Below are 26,021 nucleotides of genomic sequence, written 5' to 3'. Positions count from 1 at the left end.
CAGCTGCTGCTGACAACTGGACTTTTTGCAGCTCAGTCGGCAGTTCAGACCGGAGGTGACAGGGTCCCTCTTCAACCAGGCGTTCTGACAAAAAAATAGGCACCTGGCAACCCTATTCTGTGGGGATGATTGTACAAGTCTAGCACACCTTGGCCTTCCATCAGTAAGGCACGTAAGCACATGCCTAGCTTTAAGAACGTGAGTAGATCTATTGAAATTAACGGACTACTCGTGCATAAAGCACCATGGCTGCTTCATGGCTACTGTACTAAGTGCTATTAGTCTTCTAAATAAGGAAAATGACCTAGTGCTGGAAATAGTTGTCAGCAACAGGTCCTCCTGATTTCCTCTAAAGTGGAGATGAAAAAAATACACCTGAGACAATGGTCTCAAGCCTCTTTTTTTAACAATGTTGAATAATTATACCATTTCAGAGGGGCCCAGGGCCACCCTTTGCTGACAGCCACAGTCATTTTCTTAGTGTAGATGAGACTCTTCGTAAGCATTATATTTCCATTATATTTTAAATATACTGTTACATGTATTCCATGACCATGTAGTTGCCCTGCAGGTTGCAGTAAAGGAGCAGCTTGATAGCTAAAACCAGCAAAAAGACGTATGACCAACAATTCCTTAGAACTGCTCCACCTTGATGATGTACTTGCGATGTCACAGTAAATCTGCTTGTTCATAAGACACAGATGCAGAATAACTTAGAAAGGCAAAACAAGAGAGTTTCTATAAAAATATGTCATCTGAATGGTTCAGATGCTTGCCACATTAGAGTAGGTTGTACTTTGATGAGTGCACGGCTACTCTGATTCCAACCCCACACACCCTTTTTTTTTTTTTTAATCACAGAGCTTTCCAGACAGCATAGTGTCTGTGGTAAGTTACTTCATTTGTAGCCCTATTTTCCCTGAACACCTCTGCTTCCATTACCTATACCCAAATAACTCACTTTGCCTTTGGCTGGAGGGGTAAAATATACAGCCTCCTTCTCATGAAGTAATCAATAGCACTTCAGATATAAGGTAGGCAGCAAAAGGTAGTAAACAAGTGTCAGCTCAATCTTCAAGGGCCCTGCATATGTCACTTTTGCAATGCTTTTAGTTTCAGTTGACTCGGCACAGGACAAAGATGCCATGAAGTCTCTGCTGAATCAGATTTCGCCAGGTTACCACTGGAGAAGGTTACTATTGTACACCCAGATTGGTGTTGAATTATTTACTTAAAAATACTAACTGCAGGCTGTGATGATATGGTGTTATGCATGTTACGAGTGTGTTGTGATGCATAGTGGTAAAGGCAAAGCATATTCCAGTAGCAAAGAACAATATATAGGATATCTCTTGGAATAATCTCTCTTTCGTCATAAGCGCGCACCCCCCCACACACACAGTTCTTCAGGCAGGGACCATCTCTTTGTTTTGTGTCTTTACATCATCCAGTACAATGGAGTCCTGATCCATGACTGCAGCTCTTTGGCACTATGGTAATACAAAAAATAAATAGCAACAACATATGGTTCCATAACTGTATACCTCATTGTCCTTTTAGTTTCTTGCTTCCTCAAAACCAGTTATTTCAGAAGTTTTCATAGGAACAGTTTAGACAGGAATATATTTATCCCTAATTATAGATAGATAATTTTGGCTTACACAGAATTCATGGAGCAGCTTGTTAGTAACCACTAGAAAACCCTCAGCTCTGATCTTTCAAGGACAGTTGCTAGCATGGAACCTTGTGACTGTGCTCAATTCCATTGATTTCACTAGGACACAGCATGGGTGCAGGCGTCTCTGCTAGCAGACTGATACAACTGTTTTTAGACAGGAGACTGCCCTTGCTGTGTAAAAACATACATACCAATTGTCTTTTTTTAGGAGGTATGACCTCATTTTAGCAAAATAATAGGCAAGACAGTTACCATTTTCCCACGGTGTTCCTGCTAGCATGGATAGAGTGTAGTTTAAAAGACATATCCCTTTTCATCAGTAGTTATCAGATAATAGCGCCTTGTTAAAAATATATCACTTTAAGTGACTGCATCATGAATTCCACATTATATATACACACACATGCCCCATATCAATTTCCTCTGTAAACTGGTTATAGGGTCACCATATTATTCCTTTCTGTAGAGCTTGTTGGAGATTTCTGCCTTATTTTTCTAAAATATTATGTGACTCAGTTTACCTGTTTAATCCTGGGCTGCTTGTTACCTGACCTCCAGGGGTGAACTTCTTTCCAGAGACATTCACTGGGAGTGGGGAATGGGCAATGGGCAACCAGTGTGTGGTACATAGCCATGTCAGGATTGGGTAAAAAAAACGCATTGAGTTTTGAATAGGTCAAACCGGGCAATACAAAATGGATATGCTAAGGAGGGTGCCTGAACTGGAAGAACTTTTTATTTCAGAAAGTGGAAGAAATAAACAGGAGGACAACCATTTTAAACTTGATTCCAGTCAACAGGGAGGAACTGGTAGTGAATCTGAAGGTGGAAGACAATTTGGGTAAAAGTAACCATAAAATCATAGGTTTCATAATTCTAAAAAAAACAAAGAGCAAGAACAGAAAAATGAGAACAATGGGCTTCAAAAAAGCATACTTTAACAGACTCAGAGAACCGGAAGGTAAGATCCCATGGGAGGAAAATCTAAGGGAAAAAGGTGTTCAGGAGAGCTGACTGATTCTCAAGGAAACCATATTAAAGGCACAACTGCAAACTATGATGATGCGAAAGAGAGACAGGAAGAATGGGAAGCGGTCAATACAGCTCCATCAGGAGCTCTTTAATGACCTGAAAAATCAAAAAGAAAGCTTAAACTTAAAAATCCTACATTTAGAAAAGGAATCCTGGCACTTCAAATTTAAAAGGTGATAGAGCAGTTTTTAAACTAATGGCTGGGGGAAAGTTGACAAGTGCTGGTTTGGACAGAGACATCACTTAGGGGAGGATCTGTTAGTGGAGATTCTCTATGGCCTAGTAAGAAGGAGAGGATGGAAGATGATAAAATACAGGTAGGATCTGATGAGAAACAATCAAATGAAAAAAAGTCCCATTCAATTACATCATGGAATGGCAGACAGCTAAAAAGTGACAAGTTTTTAAAAGGCTTATATACAAATGCTAAAAGTCTAAATAATAAGGTGGGTGAATTAGAGTGCCACATATTAAATGAGGATATTGATATAGTAGGCATCACAGAAACTTGGTGAAAGGAGGATAATCAATGGGACACAGTAATACCAGGGTACAAAATATATCGGAAGGACAGAACAGGTTATGCTGATGGGGGAGTGGCATGATATGTGAAAGAAAGCGTAGAATCAAATGAAGTAAAAATCTTAAATGAACCAAACTGTACCATAGAGTCTCTGTGGATAGTAATTCCATGCTTCTAATAATAATAATATAGCAGTATGGATTTATTACCAACTACCTGACCAGGATGGTGATAGTGACTGTGAAATGCTCAGGGAGATTAGAGAGGCTATTAAAATAAAAAAAACTCAATAATAATGGGCGACTTCAGCTATCCCCATATTGACTGGGTACATGTCACCTCAGGATGGGATGCAGAGATAAAGTTTCTTGACACCTTAAATGACTGCTTCATGGAGCAAGTAGTCCTAGAACCCACAAGAAGAGAGGCAATTCTTGATTTAATCCTAAGTGGAGCACAGTATTTAGTTGAAGAGGTGAATACAGCTGGACCGCTTGGTAATAGTGACCATAATATAATTAAATTTAACGTCCCTGTGGCAGGGAAAACACCACTGCAGCCCAATACTGAAGCATTTATTTCAGAATGGGAGCTACACAAAAATGAGGAGGTTAGTTAAACAGAAATTAAAAGGTACACCGCAAAAAGTGAAATCCCTGAAAGCTGCATGGAAACTTTTTAAAAACATCATAATAGAGACTCAACTTAAATGTATACCCCAAATTAAAAAACATAGTAAGAGAATCAAAAAAGTGCCATGGCTAAACAACAAAGTAAAAGAAGCAGTGTAAGACAAAAAGGCATTGTTTAAAAAGTGGAAGTTAAATCCTTGTGAGGAAAATAGAAAGGAGCATAAACTCTGGCAAATTAAGTGTAAAAAATATAATTAGGAAGGCAAAAAAAGAATTTGAAGAACAGCTAGCCAAAGATTCAAAAAGTAATAGCAAAAATTTTTTTAAGAACTTCGGAAGCAGGAAGCCCACTAAACAACCAGTGAGGCCACTGACTGGACAATCGAGATGCTAAAGGAGCACTCAAGGACGATATGGCCATTGTGGAGAAAATAAATAAATTCTTTGCACTGGTCTTCACAGGTGAGGGTGTGAGGGAGATTCCCAAACCTGAGCAATTCTTTTTAGGCGACATATCTGAGGAACTGTCCCAGACTGAGGTGTCCTTAGAGGAGGTTTTGGAACAAATTGATAAACTTAACATTAATAAGTCACCAGGACCAGATGGTATTCACCCAAGAGTTCTGAAGGAACTCATATGTGAAATTGTGGAACTAGTAACTGTAGTCTGTAACTTATCATTTAAATCAGCTTCTGTACCAAATGATTGGAGGATACTAATGTGATGCCAATTTTTAAAAAGGGCTCCAGAGGTGATCTTGGCAATTGCAGGCCGGTAAGTCTGACTTCAGTACTGGGCTTGAAACTGCTTGAAACTAGAACAAAATTGTCAGACACATAGATGAACATAATTTGTTGGAGAAGAGTCAACATGGTTTTTGTAAAGTGAAATCATGCCTCACCAATCTACTAGAATTCTTTGAGGGGTTAACAAGCATGTGGACAAGGGTGATTCAGTGGATATATAGTATACTTAGATTTTCAGAAAGCCTTTGACAAGGTCCCTCATTAAAGGTTCTTAAGCAAAGTAAGCTGTCATGGGATAAGAGGGAAGGTCCTCTCATTCGTTGGTAACTGGTTAAAAGATAGGAAACAAAGGGTAGGAATAAATGATCAAGTTTCAGAATGGAAAGAGCTAAATAGTGGTGTCCCCGAGGGGTCTATACTGGGATCAGTCCTATTCAGCATATTCATATATGATCTGGAAAAAGTGATAAGCAGTGAGGAGGCAAAATTTGCAGATGATACAAAACTATTCAAGATAGTTAAGTCCCAAACAGATTGCAAAGAGCTACAAGAGGATCTCTCAAAACCGGGTGACTGGGCAACAAAGTGGCAGATGAAATTCAACATTGATAAATGTAAAGTGATGCATGTTGGAAAACATAATCCCAACTATACAAATAAAATGATGGGGTCTAAATTAGCTGTTAACACTCAAGAAATATCTTAAAGTCTTTGTGGATAGTTCTCTGAAAACATCCACTCAATGTGCAGCGGCAGTCAAAAAAGTGAGCAGAAAGTTGGGAATCATTAAGAGTGGGATAGATAATCAGACAGAAAATATCATATTGCCTCTATATAAATCCATGGCATGCCCACATCTTGATACTATGTGCAGTTGTGGTTGCCCCATCTCAAAAAAGATATACTGAAACTGGAAAAGGTTCAGAAAAGAGCAAGAAAAATGATGAGGGGTATGGAACAGCTTCCACATGAGGAAAAATTAATAAGACTAGGATTTTTCAGCTTGGAAAAGAGACAACTAAGGGGGGATATGATTGAAGTCTATAAAATCATGACTGGTGTGGAGAAAGTAAATAAGGAAGTGTTATTTACTACTTCTCATAACACAAAAACTAGGCATCAGCAAATGAAATTAATAGGCAGCAGGTTTAAAACAAACAAAAAGAAGTATTTTTTTTCACAAAATGCACAGTTAGTCTGTGGAACTCTTTGCCAGAGGATGTTATGAAGGTCAAAACCATAACAGGATTCAGAAAAGAACTAGATACAGTCCTGGATGATAGGTCCATCAATGGCTGTTAGCCAGGATGGGCAGGGATGGTGTCCCTAGCCTCTGTTTGCCAGAAGCTGGGAATGGGCATCAGGGGATAGATCACTTGCTGATTGCCTGTTCTGTTCTTTCCCTCTGGGGCACCTGGCATCGGCCACTGTCAAAGATAGGATACTGGGCTAGATGGACCTTTGGTCTGACCCAGTATGGTGGTTCTTGTGTTCTTATGTTCAAAACGTGGAAACATGGAACAAATTGCTAAGGAAGAGTGCAAAAGAATAGCATAAACATGTAAGAACAAAATCAGAATGGCTAAGGCACAAAGTGAATTACACCTTTCCAGGGACATAAAAGGAGAGGTTATTTAAATACTTTAGGAGCAAGAAAAAGATGAAGGAAAGTGTAGGTCCTCTGATTAGTGGTGATGGAGAGCTAATAACTGATCACATCAAAATGCCAAGAGGAGGTGTTTAATGCCTATTTTGCTTCAGTCTTCACTAAAAAGGTTAATGGTGACGAGATACTCAACACAATTAATATTAACAACAAGGGGAAAGCCAAAATAGGGGAAAAACAGATTAAAGAATTTTAAATAATTTAGATGTATTCAAGTCAACAAGGCCTGATTAAATTTATTCTAGGGTACTTAACTAGCTGAAGCAATCTTGGAACTGTTAGCAATTATCTGTGAGAACTTCTAGAGGATGGGTGAGACTGGAGAAGGGCAAACATAGTACCTATCTTTAAAAGGGGGAACAAAGAAACCCAGGGAATTATAGATTGGTCAGCATAACTTTGATAGCTGGAAAAATCCTGGAACAAATTATTAAACAATCCATTTGTAATCATCTAGAGAATAATAGGGTTATAAGGAATAGCCAGCATAGATCTGTCAAAAACAAATCACAGCAAACCAACCTAATTTCTTTGTTTGACAGAGTTACTGGCCTTATGGCGGAAGCCGTAGACATGACATATCTTGACCTAAGTAAGGTGCTTGATGCAGTCTTACATGATACACTCATAAGCAAACTAGGGATATGTGGTCTAGATGGAATTAGAATAAGGTGGGTGTACAACTGGTTGAAAGACTGAACTCAAAGAGTAGTTATCAACAATTCATTGTCAAACTGGGAGGTTTCTCTAGTGGGTCAAGTACTATTCAATATTTTCATTAATAACTTGGATAATGGAGTAGAGTATGCTTATAAAATTTGTAGATGACACCAAGCTGGGAGTGGTTGCAAGCACTTTGGAATATAGGATTTAGCATTCAAAATGACCTTGACAAATTGGAGAATTGTTTGAATTCAACAAGATGAAATTCAATAGAGATAAGTATAAAGTACTTCACTTAGGAAGGAAAAACCAAACACACAACTACAAAATGGGAAATAACTGGCTAGGTGATAGTTTTTCTGTAAGTGATCTGGGGGTTATAGTGAGTCAGAAATTGAATATTAGTCAGCAATGTGAAGCAGTAGTGAAAAAAGACTAATATTCTGGTGTATTAATAGGAGTATTGTATGTGAGACATAGAGGTAATTGTCCCATTCTACTCAACACTGGTGAGGTCTCATTTCTGGGTGCCACACTTTAGGAAAGATGTGGGGAGAAAGTCCAGAGGAGAGGAACAAAACATGATAAAAGATATTGAAACCCTGTGACAGGATATACCTCTGTATTCGCACCCTACACACTATTGTAATAACCTTTGCACAAAGTATGACTCGTAAGGCATCATTTGAAAACCCATAATTTGCTGGTCAGTATTGTTCTGGTAAAATATGTGTGGCAACATTGTATGTGACATTATAAGAGTCATCAAGCAGGAAGACAAAGGAAATTCAAACAGTTGAAAAAACCAGCAGGGAATAACCTCCCACATAGACTCTTTGGCTATGGGTTCTCAGCTGGAAATGTTTTTCAAGAGGAGGGACTGAAATTATAAAACTGAGGGACAAACACCCCAAGCCATCCTGCTCTATCTTCCTGCCCATTGTATTCACTGCACCTGAAGAGACAAAAGAAGCAGCAGTTGGACCCTGGAGGAGAGAACCTGACCTTAAGAGTTTGGTCAGTAACACTGCTGAAAGCATATGATGAGAAAACTTTGCATTGAATCTAATATAGTTTGTTAAGTTAGGCTCCAGTAAATGTTTTATCTTTATCTGTCTTTCTGACTTTTATGCCTCACGACTTGTACTCACTTAAAATCACTCTCTAGTTAATAAACATATTTGATTTTTTTAATCTATTCCAGTGTGTTCAAACTGAAGTGTCTTGGTAACTCCATTTAGGGTAACAAGTTCTGTGCATATTATTCTCTTAAGGGAATAATGGATTTAATATATTCGTACTGTCCAGGATCGGGCTGGGCAGTACAGGACACACATTTCTGGGGGACATTTTGGGACTGGGAGTGTGCTGGGTGACCCCTATGGTGATTTTTAAGGCTGGTAAGAGCCCAGGTGTGGCTGTCTGTTTGCAACACACAGAAAGACATGGCTGGGAGTGAGTTACATGCTGGAGGCTCTTTGTGAAAAGTCCAGGTTGGAAACTACAGTAGCAAAGTATTGTACAGGGCTCCCCAGGCTACAGGGCAAGGGAGACACAGCTACTCATTAGTCTGGATTTCACCCTGGTATGGCACATTGACTAGAAAGAAAGGTTAAAGAAACTGGGCATGATCAGTTTTGAAAAAAGAAGACTGAGGGGGGAACCTGATAACAGTCTTCAAATATGTTTAAAAGAATCAGTTGTTCTCCATGTCCTCCATAAGAAGTAATGTGCTTAATCTGCAGTCAGGGTGATTTATGTTAGATACTGGGAAAAACTGTCTAACAATAATCCTGGAATAGGCTTCTAAGGGAGATTGTTGAATCCCTGTCATTGGAGGTTTTTAAGAACAAGTTGGACAAACACCTGTTGGGCTGGTCTAGGATTAATTGGCTCTGCTTCAGTGCAGGGGGCTGTGCTGGATGACCTCTCAGGGTCCCTTCCAGCCCTACCTATTTATGATTCTGTGATTCTATCTGTTAGCTGATCAAGGTGAACCCTAGTGCTCACATGTTAAATACTGAGCAGCTAACACATGTTAAATTTACTTTCTCATCATGAGCACAGTGCCATCAGAAAGACAAATTAATTTAACAACTAACTTATGGTTCCCTTGTGAATTACATTCCAGTTGCTTTTAACAGCATTGTTTTATCTACAGCACAGAAAGACAAAGATGACCTTCATCCGCTTCTTTTACAAACAATTCTAATTTTAGTTCAGATTCCCATTTAAGATCTTTGTCTCCTTGATACCTTAAATGCAAACTCTTCTGACTGCATGTCCAGCTGTTTTCCTAATGATATCTATCAATTAATTAACACTATGTGCTTAGCAACTTGTGTTAAGCAACCATAAAGGATGAGAAAGCATTTGCTGGTCATTTTCAATTCCCCACTCCCCTTTTGGGTGGGCATTACAAACCTAGTAGAGCGCCCCTTCTTGCTGCTGTGCTTGAGTCCTAAGATGTCAGACCCAGGTGTTTTAAGCTTCCAGAGTCTGAGTACAGTCCAGGCATTGACTGATCCCACTGCTAAAGGACCTCCCCACAGCCTAAGGGGAGGATCCACAGGACCTGGGAGTGAAGTGATTCCGGGGGACAACAAATGAAGTAACAGGGACAGGTGTGTGGTCAAAGGGTCAAAGGAAGGGAACCTGGCTGGGACACCAAGCAGAGAACCCCAGACAGCGCCCACTGCTCCTTGAAGGCATCAAGGGAGCCAGTGGATGCCGCCCAGAGGAACTCTGCCCAAATGCGTGAATGGACAGAGGATCGGAAACAGGCCCCATCCAGACATTGACTTCAGGGTGAAGATCCTCTGCCTACTACTCTCGTCTGAGAGCTGAGACCCACCCCCCAGTCCCAGTCAGCTTCCTTTGACTGAGTGACCAGTCAAAGTCAAAAACATCCCCTCTCACTCAAAAAGTCTTTGCCTCTGTTTCTCTGCTATGGTCCCTTTGTTCTCCTCTGAAGAGGTTTTCTACTCTCCACTCTGCCTCCCTGTATATAAACTTGATCAAACTGCTCTTGATCCTAATACAGTCTAATAACTTATTGGAAACATTGTGTTTTAATGTATTACTTTTCAACAAATGCCTGGGTAGTTACATTTCCTCATTATTATTAGGTCTTGTTTTAGTAGATTTCTATATTTTTTGCTCTTGAAATGCCTCATTCACCTCCTCTTCCTGATTTTGTGGTCTGCCTGATTTGATAGACTCCTACCATGACATGGCTCCTATGTTTTACCTCTTTTATCTGTACTCTCAACTGCTCAGCCTCTTACTTTCTGGACCTGAGAACAAGTGTATATATTTTTTATGTATAATGCAACACCTCCCATCTTTTTTCCCTGCCTGTCCTTCCTGGACAATACCAATATTCCAGTTGTGAGACTTATTCCACTGTGATGCCAATTAAGTCATAATTTAGCTTATGTACTAACACTTTGAGTTCTTCTGATGTATTCCCCATACTCCTTGCGTTTGTGTCTGAACATCTATGTTGTTGAGCAGCTTCCCCCACTGATTTTCCTTTTGTTGCTCTTCTGAACCTATAGTAATTTTCCATGTCTCCCATCCCGACATCTAACCCTGTGTTAAGGTTGCCTTTTCCATGCTTACCTGTGGGCTTTTGCCACCTGCTTCCACTGACCCCAGTGTAAAGCTCTGCTCACTAGGTTGGTGAGTTGGTACACAAAGATGCTCTTCTCTTTCTTGGGCAGGTGGACTCCATGTCTTCCCAGCACACCAATTTTTCCCAGAACAACATCCCATGGTCAAGGAGGCCCTCTTGTTGACACTAGTTGCATAGCCATGACTTTATCTCCAGGATATGTGTGTCCCTGTTTGGGCCCTTACGCTCAAATGGGATGGTGTTAAAATGTCTATGCCAGAACTTATACCTAGCAATTTTTTTAAAAACCCACTTCTTTTATCCAAGTTGTGATGCATGACCAGAAAGGGTTAAACGTCCTACAGGATAAATTACTCAAATTCAACCCTTAAAGACATATTGAGAGATAATGTTTGTGTTTTTGTATATTTACATATATATGGGTAGCAGTCAACAATGTAATCAACAGTCCCTGTCTATGCTGTTTTCTGTTAATTCAGAGATCAAAAGAACATCCTAGCATTTAAATGAATTGTAAACAAGGGATATCACTATATTCATCTCTCTCTTTGAAATGTATAGCAAATCATCTGTGAATGGTGGAGAAACAGGCAATTGCCTTATGTTAATTAGTATGGCTAAGTACCAGTGATGGACCTACTTCAAAGTTGCCCTAATTACCTATTGTAAGCCAAGGGACTCCAACTTGTCAAAGAAGGCTTGAAATTGTATAAAAGATCCCTAGGTCCCAATTTTTAAATCTCAGATCTGCTTAGGCTTCATCAGGGGAAGTTTGAGTCGCCAGACTGAGATACAAGTTAAGTTGGTACACCCTAAATATGATATTTGGACATTGGACTATAATCTATGGACAAAATTCTAAAAGAACTCTTTGCAGCTACAAAGCTCACCATCTCTGCTATGAATCTGAACCTCCAGAACTGAACTCATGTCTGTATGTATATTGGTCTTTTAACCATACTCTCTCTCTCTCTCATTTTTAATACATTTTAGTTTAATTAATAAGAATTGGCTGTTAGCGAGTATTTGGGTAAAATCTGGAATATTCAGTAACCTGAGAGATAATGTGTCTAAACCTTTGGGATTGGTAGAACCTTTTCTTTTATATGATGAAAAGGATTTTCAGTAATCTTACCCAAGTCAAGAATGATGATCTGGGTGAAGGCCTTAGGCTGGGTTACTTTAAGGGAACTGTTTTGTTGGCTTCTGGGAAACCAGTGAGGTAATAGGAAGCTGGTTTGTGCTGGTTTGGTAAATCTAAGTATTGGAATATTCACCAGCTTTGGGATTGTCTGCCCCATTCTTTGCAGTTCACCCTAATTGAGTGACCTCAGCTGGCTCCCCTGGGAGCCCGGTCACACAAGTCTAAACAGGTCCCATAAGATCACTTGGTACTGTGTCTCATTCTTCTGTTTGGAAATAACGTGAACTGTACTGCCTAGGTTTTAAAGTGGAGATAAAGATACATCATTTACCAATTTCATTTTGGAATTGTTTTATACCAAGAAATGGTGCGGTCCAGTCACAAGATATTGAACCACTGTAAAGTTCAGCTTCCACGGTAATGCTCTTTGCCATTGGTAATAAAAGGTCAATGGGCTGACATAGGTTAAGTAATAAAACATGCCCTTCACATTATGATGACTCACAGAAGTGCTTTTTCTACATTCTGCACCACTGCATGTTTGAGCAGAGAAACATGTGCTTTAAAGATCTTCTCAACTTCACTTTACTGCTATGCTCACACATGAAACAGCAGCTTGCGGGTGCTGAGTCCTGGCACAGAGTGTGGTGTGTAGAATTCTGGGATTGCGGGCATGGGAAGCAAGGCTTGAGAACAGGATATCACCACTTCTCCTCTCCTTTACCCCAAACACTGGAACCCTTTCTTTCTGCATTTCCACAGCTTTTAGTTGCACTATTGATAATGATGATATGTATTATAGCTGTGCCTCCAAACTTGGTTGGTAGAAATGGTCAAAATGTGTCAATTTTTGAAAAATTCAATCAAAAGTGTCATATTGAAAAAAATGGTGAATAATTTTTGTGCTGTTTACCAGCTTTAATTCCAGGTCCTGCACAAACATCCAGGAAGATCCAGTCTCTGCCCTGAATAACTTAAAAAGGACCAGAAAACAGATGAAGAGTTGGGGAAGAGACATGCCATGTGAACAAAGTGGGCAGGATGGTGATTGGGGCACATCTGATTATTTCCAATACTTAATTTTGTTAAAGTCATTTACACGCTATTTTATACACACACACACACGACATCCCCAAAGATCACCCTTGCCATTGCTCAGTCTTTTTTTTAAATAAAAAACTATCTTTTAAACATTGTCTATTTTCAAATATTAGATCTTTCTGATCCAAATATTTGAAACCTGTCTTCCTTTTTATTTTGATATAGGTCTATTTATCTTTAACAGATGTACCTTTCTATTTTTATTTTGTTCATTTACTTTCACACTTTTTGTTTTTAATTTGTTTTAACCCATACCTATTTATTCCCTTTGGGGGAAAATATTTTCACAATGAATTTCTTCTCCTTCGCTTATTTTTCATTTTTTTTAATTGCTCTTCTGCAGATCATGTAAGAAGATAGACAAATCATTCACAAACCAGAACTCTGGTGTCAGGAACTTTTGCAGTGTGAACTCTGTTAAAAGTGCTTGTGATTAATGTTAAATGTAGGTGTGGTATCATTGAAAAGAATCACAAATACAAAGAAATTACTAGAAATGGTCTTCTGTGGCATGCTGAGATTATACCGCTGGTTCTCAGCAGCTTCTAGGGCTGGAATTTGATCTGACTTATTTCAAACCTTCAGATAATACCGTAATGAATCACAGCTAAACATTCCAGTGGTAAAAAGCAGGTCAGAGGTGTGAACTAACGCTGACCAAATTTAGTCACTCAATTAAAATTCAATTCAACCCCAACTACGGAATTGCAATGGACTGCTCCATAATGAACATTCAATTAACTCATTCCCATGTCATCAAATGCAGAGTGCTCCATAAAACTATAAAACTGTGAATTTATAACATCCTCCTTTCTTAGCTCAGAAGAACCACTAATCAGGCAGAAATGGAAGGAAGATGTTGCACTATCAGGATTTTACAATCAGATGGGGACATAAATTGTGCTGAGGTGTCTGAATGGCAATATTTTTTAAGCACAAGAAGTGCAGCATCCCCTGTAGAGGAGTGTTGGACATAATGTCTGTATAGGCCCGTAAGTATAAACTTTAATTTGTCATATTTTAATAAGTTAATGGAGGTACTTTCATGTTAATGGATTTAACAAGTAACTTTGAAGCAGCTTGGCTTTGAGCTTTGATAGCGTGAAATAAACTTTCATCCAGGTCCCCATGGTCCTAGATGGTGCAATCGTTCTGTAATTTCTTACTTTGGTCATGAGGCTCTGTAAGCCTTGAGAAAGTGTAAGCATGAGATGTGCGAGTGGGTAGGAAACAACTTTTCTAAGTCAAAGGACAATGTGTCAGAAGTACCAAGAAGGTATTAGACCCTATCAGTCAAGAACCCTATTCGGCCACTTAAGGAGGGTTGAGATAATTTTGGTGGAATCACTGTTCCTGTTATTTGCTTAATATTGCTTGCTTGAGGAAAACTCATGACAAAGAACAAACATCCTCGGAACCAGAGCCACAAGACTGGACCAAAAATCATACTGACCAGATCACTTGACGAGGATTGGACAACATAGTTCAGGTGAGAAACCTATGATCCCTGGTTCAATCAGAAGATCACCAGGGAGGTCCTGTGGGACAGTACCAGCCTGGGTTTCACCCATAAAAGACAAGGTAAATGAGGAAGAATTTGTGCTCCTCCTGAAATCACCACAGCAACAACCAGATGGCTGATACTCCAAGGAAAGTAGAGACAAAGACATACAGACCAGCTAGTTGACTGGCCAGAACACATTGCCTGGTTCCCAAAACTGCAGTTCCTGACTAATTCTGAGGCTCTACAGATCAAGCAAGCTGAAGCACAGATCATATTTCTTTTTTCTCTTCTCTTTCTTTAACAGGTCATCTGAATGCCTGCTGGGATGCCTGCCAGGTCCCACACACAGTGTGTATATTTGTGTGTGTCCATCTGTCCAGTAACAACAGGTGCATATAAGACCAAAGTGAAAATTACATTGTGCATTAGTTAATCAACATTCAAAGCAAACCTAACCATAGATCACTACTGATTATATACACATAATAGGACATGCATATAAGTCCATAATGCAAATTACAGTGGGGCATTAATTAACCTATATTCAAAGCAACCTAACCATAGATCTCTACAAGCTACGTGGGGTATACAAAGATTCAAACACTAACCCATTGTTTTCACAAGGGAAAGTATAAACTGCTAAATAAACCAGAGATTAAGTAAAACATAAATTGTTTTCTTTTTTAAGTTAACAATAATGTAAATTAGAACTCCTTGAATTTACTACCTTGATTCACATTGTGATTTCAATCTAATTTTCATATTGTTTAGTACTTTAGGGATGTATAAGAAATTAGTTAACCTTACAGTATTTTATGCTTTTAAATAAAAGTTATAAAATATAGTTTCTCTCTGATCAAATGGCAATGAGGCAAATACAGCCTTAATTAAAAGGACTTAAATATTAATAAAGTATTTGACACAAGTCTGAAAAGCCTGTTTTTTATTATTTATTTTTATTAAATTATTATATTAATGGGTTCTGCTGCAAAAGATCAAAAGGTTAGGGAGTGGGCCACTTGACCCCTAAAAAAGAGACAGTCTTTGCTGGAAGGTCAGCTGTTCCCTTACAAAAATTACTTGCCATCACATCTAAAGAATGGCATAGTGTCAGGTGGGTGGCTGTGGTGGGCCTTAAATAAGCATCTCTAAACTTTCAAAAACCTTTGAGACGAGGGAGAGAGAGAGGAGTTGAGGGAAGATGGGGGTCTTGAGTTATGCAAATCAGCTTTCCCTGCATTTTCGAAAAAGTTATAACAATAGAAAGCATGAGGACTAAGAAGTGCTAGAGAGATAGGTTATGGCCACTTACTAGGGTGACCAGATAACAACTATGAAAAAATGGGAGAGAGGGTGGGAGGTAATAGGCACCAATATAAGAAAAAGTCCCAAAAAATGGGACTGCCCCTTTAAAAACAGAACAACTGGTTACCCTACCATTTACATATTTAAGTTTTTCTCAGTTCCTCTCTGCTTTATCCTTACATTTTTCAATCTCCTCTTTACTGATATCAAAGTATCAAACTTTGTATTAATAAACTGGATCTTAATATACTAATTTAAGGCCAAATCTCACAGTCATTTTATTCAAGAGAAATCCCACTGAAATTCACTAAAAATGAACTGAAATCAATGGCTTGCTTGTGTTCAGATCTGCATGATGTTACCTTCTGAGATCTATTCTGCCTTTCTCCAGATCCTTTCTGAGGAATTTTGATTACTCATAAGCCCTTGCACTCAATCTCTTTCACAGTTAATTTAAAACAAGCATTCTGAATACATCAATGTATAACCTAATATCCCTGTATATCCTCCCTGACCTAAAGGTTACCAAAACTCATAGCAATATTAGACATACAGGGTAAAGTTTTCAAAAGCAGTGACTTTCAGTTAAACTCATAAGTGTCTAAATCACTTTTGAAAATGGGACTTGGACACCCACATCACAGTCGCTTCTGAAAATGTTACCCAATATTTAACTGGAGTTGTATGTACTAACTGAAACTCCTGTGCTTTGTACTATATCCCTCTACTGATGCAGCATTAATATGCTGCTTGCATGTTTGGAAAGCAGTCACACAGTGGGTGGTTAAGTTCAGAGATTTTGTACAATTTCTACCTTCCTTTCCCGATTACAATACTGCCTCACTGTTCTGGTACTGTGTGCTCTCTAGTTTGATCTGTTGCCTTAAAATTTGCTGTTTTCCATGTATCTATATTAAAGTGCTTTGTATTTTTCCCCATTTGCTGACTTAGTCCCTGAAGATAGCTTAATCTTTCTGAAGCCACTTTCTTTTTTGTCACCAGTACAGGCATAATCAGCAATCTTTAACATGTTACGACTGATCCTGCAAGGTGCTGAGCATTCTCAGTTCCTAGTGACACTAGTAATTTGCAGGATCAGACCTGGGCATATTATATTCTTACCTGTAACATGGACATCTATTACATGGAAATAAATACAACAGCTTTGTCAGAAAACGTATGGACCTGATCCTAAGTTCGTTGAAAGCAGCTCCTGTTGAGTTCACACGTGAGTTTTGGATTCGGGATAGAGGATCATTTTTTTGTTAAGTTTGCACTGTGCCTAGCAAAGTTCATGATTAAGGCCTCCGGGTGCTACTACAACCCCAACAAATAATAAAATAACAATGAAATGAGCTCTGATGCACTGTACTATGAAATGGGTGATATTGAACAAATTTGACCATCAATTCACCATTTGAAGCAGCATGAAAGGCCTGGCACTGATCTATATTATGCCAATATGTAATCAAACATCTTCAGTATGGTTCTATGTATGTACTTTATTTACATATTTAGTTATAAAATATATTTTAATAGATTCCTATCCAAAGCTCTAGGTATCCAGAAGACCAGTGTTACATGTTTCCTGTGAGTTGTCCCACTCAGTCAGTGAGCTGCTGCATTCTGCACCAGCTTCAGTCTCTGAATGGCTTTAAGGCATAGCTCCAAGTAGACCACACTACAATAGTCTAATTTTGAGGTTAGCAAGATCTGCATCCAAAAGGAAGGTTTCAACTTCCTAGCCAGATGCAATGGTAAAAATCTGGCTGGGTCACTCATGTAATATGACCATCCACCAGCAGCTGGAGGTTTAAAACAGTCCCAAATTGCAAACCCTAGTAACTAATGTTGGATGTACTCCTTCAATCAATGGAGCAGATATTACCTCTGTCATCTCTTCCAGCGGCTTCCCTCAACCCATCTTTTTCATGTCAGTCTTATCCGGGTTGATCTTCAGTCAGCTTGCTCGCAATCTTGACTAGATCATGTCTGAGACACTGAACTGCATGAAGTTAGATGAGACAGAGCAATTCTGTTGAATGTCATCAGGATACATTAACTCCTCACTTAATGTTGTAGTTATGTTCCTGAAAAATGTAACTTCAAGTGAAACGATGTTAAATGAATCCAATTTTCCCATAAGATTTAATGTAAATGCAGGGGGTTAGGTCCCAAGGAAATTTTTTTGGGCCAGACAAAAGGCATTATATACTGTACAGAACTGCACTGTGGTGGGGAGGTGCCCCTGGCTTATCCCTGGGGCTCACAGTTGGGGGTGCAGGATCTGGGAGGGAGTTAGGGTGCGGGAGGGTGCTCACGGTGGAGTGCGGGGCCTGGGAGGGAGTTAGAGTGTATGAGGGCACTCAGGGTGGGAGTGCAGGGGGAGGCTCAGGGCTGGGGAAGGCAGGAGGTGCTGAGCACTTAGCTGGGGCAGCTTCCGTTTGGTGCAGGGGGTGTGCAGGTGGCTCTGTGCAGTGCGGCACCACCCCCATGGCCGTGATTCTGGGAGCCGTGATTCTGGGAGCTGCTCTCCCCCGAGCAGGCAGGGCCACCCGGAATGCAGGGACTTTAGGGGAAAGCGCTGCTTCTCTCTGGCCGCTGGCTGCATGGTTACCCCTGCTCCTCCTGAGACCTCCAGCCCATGCTTGCAGGGCCTCATTCCAAAAGGAGCCTTAGAGCTGCAGGCCAGAGCCCTGGGGCCCCCTTAGTCCAGGGCCCTGCAGCCCCTAAAGCCCCTGCATTCCAGGTGGCTCTGCTTGCCAGGAGAGGGGGGCAGCTTCCCCACTTGCTCCCTCCCTCCCTTCCAGAAAGTCCTAAGCTCTGTCAAACAGCTGTTTGGTGGCAGGGGAAGCGCTGAGAGGGAGGGAGGGAGGAAGGGAAGGGGAGGAGGCAGAGAAGAGGAACTTGTGCAATGCTCCCTTGTAAAGCAGGGCCAGTTCCAGCGTTTTTGCCACCCCAAGCGGACGGAAAAAAAAAACTGCGATAGGCAGCACTGCAGCGGGAGCTCTACCACTGCCGCTTCATCCTTAGGCGGCAATTCGGTGGCAGGTTCTTCCCTCCGAGAGGGACTGAGGGACCTGCCCCCGAATTGCTGCCAAAGAGCCAGACGTGCCACCCCTTTCTGTTGGCCACCCCAAGCACCTGTTGGCTGCGCTCATGCCTGCAGCCAGCCTTGTTGTAAAGTCAGCCAAACAATGTTATAAGGGAGCATTGCACAACTTTAAACAAGTATGTTCCCTAATGGAGCAGCGATGTTACTTCGAAACAACGTTAAGTGAGGGGATGTTAAGTGAGGAGTTACTGTACTGAAAACACCCACCCCCATGACTCCTTATTAACCCTCCTAATGGCTCCACATACACATAAAACAGAAGGGGTTAAAGAATGGCACCCTGTGGTACCCTGCTCTTCAGAGCTCTTACAGAAGAGGAGCAATTGCCCACAACTGCCCTTTAACAGATTCCAAGGGCAGAAAGGACAATTGTGATAATCTGGTCTGATCTTACTGGCATCTCTCTAAGAGAAATGAATGAAGCCACAGAAGAGCAGTCTCATCTACCCCTGCCAGGGTCTGCAGGTGACTGACCACCATCTTCTGATCAGCTGATAGATCTAGTATGTTTCTGAAAACATCTCTTATTATGATTAATGGGGTGGGATGAAGGCTTGTAAAGCATAGGTTTACTGTAGCAACTCTTTCCTCACATGTTCATGGCTCTTCACATGACAATAGGTTCTATAGTGTGTACTGATGAACAGATGCATACTGATGAACTACATATGCAATTCCAAAGAAATGTCTGCAACCATTTTCCAGGGAGGTTATGTGGTTAGAAGAATTTGCTAAACTGTTTGGAATTGAAGGGCTAAATTCACAATCAATTTTTTACTTTCTGGAGAGATTCTGACTTATTAGTCGGTCCAAAAGACCTTCATTTACAGCCATATCTGTTATTTAGGGCTTGTCTATACTTCTGGCTAAGTAGGCACTGCTGCGATTGATGCAGCAGTGTCGATTCAGCAGCTCTGGTGAAGACAAGCTAAGTCAATGGCAGAGCTCTTTCCCATCGATGTCTGTACTTCATCTTCCCGAGAGGCGCAAGTTAAGTCAGTGGGAGAGCGTCTCCCATCAATATAGCATGGTGTAGACGCTGCTGTAAGTCGACCTAAATTACATCGACTTCAGTCACGTATCTTATGCAACTGAAGTAGTGTAACTTGGGCTGATTTACAGCTTTAGCATAGATCTGCCCTTAGTGTTGAGATTAGATCCAAACTGTTGAACAATCAGAAGTAAAGGGAAAAGGTCAAGGTGCCAGACTGTACTAGGAGCTTACTAGGGAGGAAAATCTGAGCTTTGTATCAGCAAATAATCCCACAAGAAAAAGTGTGTATCAGCAGTCTGGCCTAACAGAACACAGAGGATTCTTAAAATAACTTACTAGGGTTTAGTTAAGGAGGCTCCTTAGCAATTAAAGGAGCATTTCCTTAAGATGATCAATGTAGGTTGGAAAAAGGGTGGTTAGAATTGCTGCTTATTATCAGGGCTATGCTGGTTTAAGAGCAGGGCAGGAAACATTCTGGGAACAAATGAATGTCTAAGAAGTCTTTTTTTTTTCTTTTCACCCCAAGCACTTATCTGATGTTTATGACAAAGAACAGTGACATTCTTTCCAAGGCCAAATCACTTTACAGTGCAGCACCTGACATTGGTATGAAAACTGAAAGTTAACTAACTTACAATAATCAGGAAAGAAGTGTTGTTAAGGGAATATGTTTTTTTTGCTCCCAGGGAGAATGCATTTATGTGTACGGATATAGCTATACATAGATTTGAGAGTTACGAAAAATAATTGTTGGTTACTTTAATTATTTTGTGATGTGGTGTATCATGAGTGATGTTTAGTTAAAACCCTAAAGTATGCATTTCTTTATATGAAAGGCTTTAGACAGTGAAACAACTACCTACTTTTTTCTAACACAGTCATCTTCATCAGTCACTGTAATAGTTCTGGACATAGTACATAAACTTTAAATAGTAAGTAAAAAAAAATCACAATTATTAGACCATTTTGCATCCAATGCACACCATTGTCCTTTGTGCGTGAATTAGAAAAAATTGTTGTCATTGTGTTGTCACCTGCTGCTGTATTCACAATATCCTGCTAGTTCATTTATTGGTACTTGCTATAACCATTTTTTGAAAGCGATGTGATATGGGGAAAAAATTGATCGGGAATAAAACTATTGTATTCTGTTAAATTACAGAAGCACAGTAGAATATAGGTACTGTATGTCTTTTCTTTTCATGCAGCTATTTAGTATGCTGTAGGTATAAATGAAAGGCTTAAACCAAGCGTCAAAAGTGAACCTTTCAGACGTTAATGTGATGATAGCTGTGTTATTATGAGCCTAATGATATCTACTGCACACAAGAATACATAGGTGTCATGCTGGGAAACCAATGATCTGGCTCTCGATTTGACTGCAGGCAAAGAATATCTCATCAAAGCTATAAATTTCATGAGTCTGTTCCCAAATTTAAAACTCTTAAGGAAATGGCTTTCATGGTTCAATAGTTTTAAAGGGTTGCTCTTACTTGGCTTTGTAACAAGGAAATTAATAGTTCTTCTAAAACAAATCAGAATTATGCCATAGTTGCATGCATTTTCATGCTGTTGCCTTTAGCATTTTACTTCCTTTTCCAGATAACACAGCCATAGAATCCACATGGAACTCACCATGGGGAAACATTTATTACCTGCAATGATTGCACACTGTAGTCTTGGATAGGTGATAGAACTTGCTCATTCATTGCTATGTAAAAATTGTTTTCTTTAGGTCATGTGAAATAGAGTCAGCTTCTAATCAACCTTCACTTTTCATAGAGTGAAACCTATTCAGCCTAATGTCAGGAAGAGTTAGTCTCCTCAGCCTGATGCAGAGTGAACAACCAACTGGCAGGTATCTTATAGGACTGCAGTAACCAAGAGCACAAAAGAAAGAGGCAGCGATTAATTGATATTTGTGCCTCTGTGTGTTTTTTCCTCTAAAGTTGTATGTGCATAAATATTAAGTTGCCTCAGCAGATATATTATTTGTGGGTCATTTAAAATCATTGTTGCCTCAGAAAACTTATTATTTGTGGATCATTTTAGAGTCTAAAAACACTTTAGAACTAGCAGAAAAGAAAAATTATTTCAAGAATGTGTAAATCTATATTTCGAACTCCTGAAGCCATCATTATTAGAGATAATGCATTGTTATCAATAACTATTCAGAAGGAAAACCACAAGTGAGCAATATACATCTAATATACTAATATCACATTCCAAGCAATTAACAGTAAGATGGCAAACATCTCAGTATACAGTACATTATCATCTTAATGAGCAAGAAGTTACACAAGCATTGAGATTAATAGACCAAAAGAGGTCTGGATTTAAATGATCTGCACAGCACTTTTAGACACATGTAAAATCTCAGTGATTGTTGAGCTACAGACAAAATACCAACTACTGTAACAGTACTGTAAAAGGAACACTTAATAGTAGCTTTAATCTGTTTAGTTAGCTCATAAAAGGAATTTTACAGTTGACATTAAAACTAGAATATCAGTATTATCCAGACATAAGCATTTTAACTCTAGGTTTATAATATATAATAATTAATAACTTAGACACATAGTAGTATAAATATAACTGCATAGATTTAATTGTATAATCTTTTCAACCTTTTTGATAAGTCCCACACAATTTGAAGTCTGTTCTTAGAGTTTTTAAGCCACCTATAGAATTCTATGAAAAATGCAATTCTCTATTAAATTATATAAGATGATTTAAATATTCTACAGAAAGGGTATTCCCATCTCTGCCACTGGCCTGCTGCATGACATTGAGCATGTACCTCAGTTTCCTCATCTGCAAAATGGGAACAGTGATGCTTACCTCCTTTATAAAGTGCTTTGAGATCTATGGATGAAAATCACTATATAAGAGACGGCTATTATTATATATCTATACAGGTGTGAATTTTTGGAGATGGCTATCATTATTTATCTATACAGGTGTGATTTTTTTGGTGCACATGCCAGGCATTTTATGCTGAGAAATCTGTTAACTCACACTTACTACCTGTTCATTAAGTATATTGATGTAAGGGTCTAGTAGATGGGGAGAAAGTATAAGCAACTCCGCATCAATGTCTAGGAATGAAACATACAATGTACTTTCCAGAGTGTGGGAAGCTGCACACTGTATGTGAGCAACAGAACTCCAATATTACAACGTTCCCACTCTTGAACGTTCTACATGAGTGAGCGGTGGATACCTGAGTTCTCACGAAGTATCAAGGGCAGTAATTGCCTATAACAATCACTTTCCTCAGATAAATGGTAAAATAGACATAACCCAATTCCTCAACTCTTCCTGGACAGATGGATATAGAGCAGGGAATCTGTTCTCATTAACCACTGTCTGAGAACATGAATTACAGTAATTGAGTAAAAAAAATATTTTTCTCCAAAGAAATCATGTATAATGGAGCTCCCAGTTTTGGTATCTAAAAAGTTTTATGGACATCTGTGAAATTGCTAAGTAATATCAAATGTTGCAAACATGGAAGTGTAAATAACAAAAACCCAATACAAATAGCACAGAGTGCAACAAGTTGGCTTGAATATGAAGAGTGTGACAGCTCTCTCTCAAACAGGAAAAGCATAGCGCTCCTAAAAACCACCCCAAAATAGCTAAGGAATGGGAGAATTGGGCAATTCTCAACAGGATAACACTGCTTCACCGTCTTGTGCAAAGAGGTGCTGGAGGAAGTGTGGAAAATTACTGTCCTGTATCCAGAATTTCAGAGCAACATATAATATTTATTCTGAAATGCAATGACAGCATACAAATGAGAGTGAACAGAAATAAGCAGGACACAATAAGGCAAACTAGACAGGTAGCTAGATCTAGACATATATAAACGTACTGTATAGAGATACAGATATATAAAAAGCACCTTAGATCTCTTCTGCTCCTCCCTCCTCCAGAGATAGCCCTTCAGCATAGCCAAAGCATTTCTTTTGTGGATGTATTTCCAGTATGTATAGATAGAAACAGGCCAAACCTAGACTTCATGCTGAGACACTCAGTCCAAGCCACAGTGATTTGAACAAGCACTTGAAGGCTTAGGCCTGATAAGGAGTAACATTGAGAAACGCAGTTTGACAGCCATTTAGGCATGGCTCTTTCAGAGCCAGCTTGACCAAATGTGTGGTGTCAAACAAAGCTGGAAAGGAACCCAAAAGGCTTTAGTCCTGCTGACTAAGCCACGTCCAATTTATGAAGAAGGCCTCATTTTGATGGGTGCAAAGACATGAAGAAACCCCATCTTGGGCAAGAATGTTGGATGCATAACAGTATGTTATCCTTATGAATCCTAAGGTAGGTATACATCAGTCAAGACAGTCTGTGAAGCTTATTCAGTCTGAGAGTTGAAATTATTGGTATCAGGAATGAAACCTATATGTTCCAATAATTGTATCTATATTTTTGTTTTATGTGCAACAAAGGATTTTCTACATAGTGAAAAAAATGTTTTTTTGTGTGGCTCCCTTCCATTTTCGTGGAAGAGGTTGTCACTGGGTGAAAACTAGGATTGATTTTTGACCTATACTCCTTCACATATCTGCTATATTTCCACTTAGACCCAGCTGATTATTTTCTTTGTAACTGACATCTTATTTCTGATGTGTTACTATTTTTGAAATTGAATATTTTTTAACTCTTTGGTTTGATTTTTATCTGGTATCAACCCTAATATTTGTATATTCTATATATATATTATATTCTGCAGTGGATTTAATTGTTGATAAGTATTGTGTGGGTTTTTGGTGAAAGCAGTTACTGAAAGCCTTGTTTATTTAATTATATTTTAGTACATTTTAGAAAATATAATTTAAAAGATATAGAAACATGCCTCTTCAGCTCACCTACATTTCATATGTCAGGTTTCAATAGCTTATGAATATCCATACCCCCTCAACCTCTGAACTACATGGCTGAGAGCCAAGTAACTTTTCAAGCAAAAATTGGAAGTTCACATGAAATATAACCTTTATTAAGCTACCAACAAGTATAGGTTAGCACAGACTTTACCTCCTCAAAAACAGTCCATCAATTTCTATGGGACTGAGTGGAAGTAGATTATTTTTCAAGACAGGGACAATAGTCCCTCAATTGCACTGAGTATAGATAAACTCATCGTAGGCATCTTGAGGGGTCCCAAACCCCATTCCAGCAAGCAACCGTGCTCTACTTTGTCTATGTCAACTGTATTAAGATCCTCTCCATACTCCCTAACTTGGCATCATTCTCTCTGCTCACCTTTTCTCAGAAGTCAATTGGGTACTCAGGTTCAGCGTGAAGCTATTCTGGTTCTTTGCCAGGAAACTCCTGCCCCTCCTCCCACACTCCTTCAAGTTTCAAGCAGCCAGAACTGGCCTTAACATTTTGGGGGCTGACCTGGAAAAAAAAAAAAAAGGTCACGCCACTCTCCTCCTGTGCAATTGATCACACCACTATGCAGAGGGCTGACTATAACACTCTGGGATGAGCCAGTGAGGTGAATTTGTGGTGTCAGTTGTGAGAACTAGGGGATCTGGAAGGCAGACAGACATGCCTTTGTGGACATTGTTGTGGGCTGACCATTAGTACAGGAAGTTGCGTGCCTGTGTTGGAACCTGTACTTGATCTTTCATGCATTCCGGAGAGTGGGTCCCAGACCTTTAGGATGAAGGCTTGAAGGCCTCTGATGTGTGACTGTGCTGCTCATTGAGGAATCCCTCTACATGACACCAGGGAGGCCTAGTAGTTGGAGGCATAGTACTATGGTAAGCCTCCTGTAGCTCTGGAGCAAGATGATAAGATCCTAGATTTTCTGAACTTTTCTAATGATGGGAAGATCTTTGCTACCAAGGTGTCTATTTCTGCCCCCAGGTGAGTTACTCTGGTGGATGGAATCAAGGAACTTTTCTTGATATTGATGATGAAACCATGAGCCTGCAAGAGATTCAGTGTCCCAGACATGGCTCTGTGAGTTGCTGACTGTGATGGAGCTCTGATCAGGATATCGTCCAGGAAAGGCCAAATGGGAGTGTTGGGTACCGATAATGTTCCTGCAATAGGCAAACCTTGCAAGGCTGTGAGTGGCATGGTCTGATGAGGTAATGAGGATGTATTAAGCCAACAGATCCACTGAAGTAAAGAGGTCCAACGAGACAGGGATAACACTGTAGAGGCCATAATCTGCATTTGAAACTTCATTTTCTTCATCCTTTTGTTGAGCCTAAGACTGGCTCTCTGATATCACCCTTCCCTTCCCATGTGCTTC

This window comes from Gopherus evgoodei, chromosome 2 (genome assembly GCF_007399415.2).
Source record: "Gopherus evgoodei ecotype Sinaloan lineage chromosome 2, rGopEvg1_v1.p, whole genome shotgun sequence".
Taxonomy (NCBI): domain Eukaryota; kingdom Metazoa; phylum Chordata; order Testudines; family Testudinidae; genus Gopherus; species Gopherus evgoodei.
Note: the sequence above shows the minus strand (reverse complement) of the source record.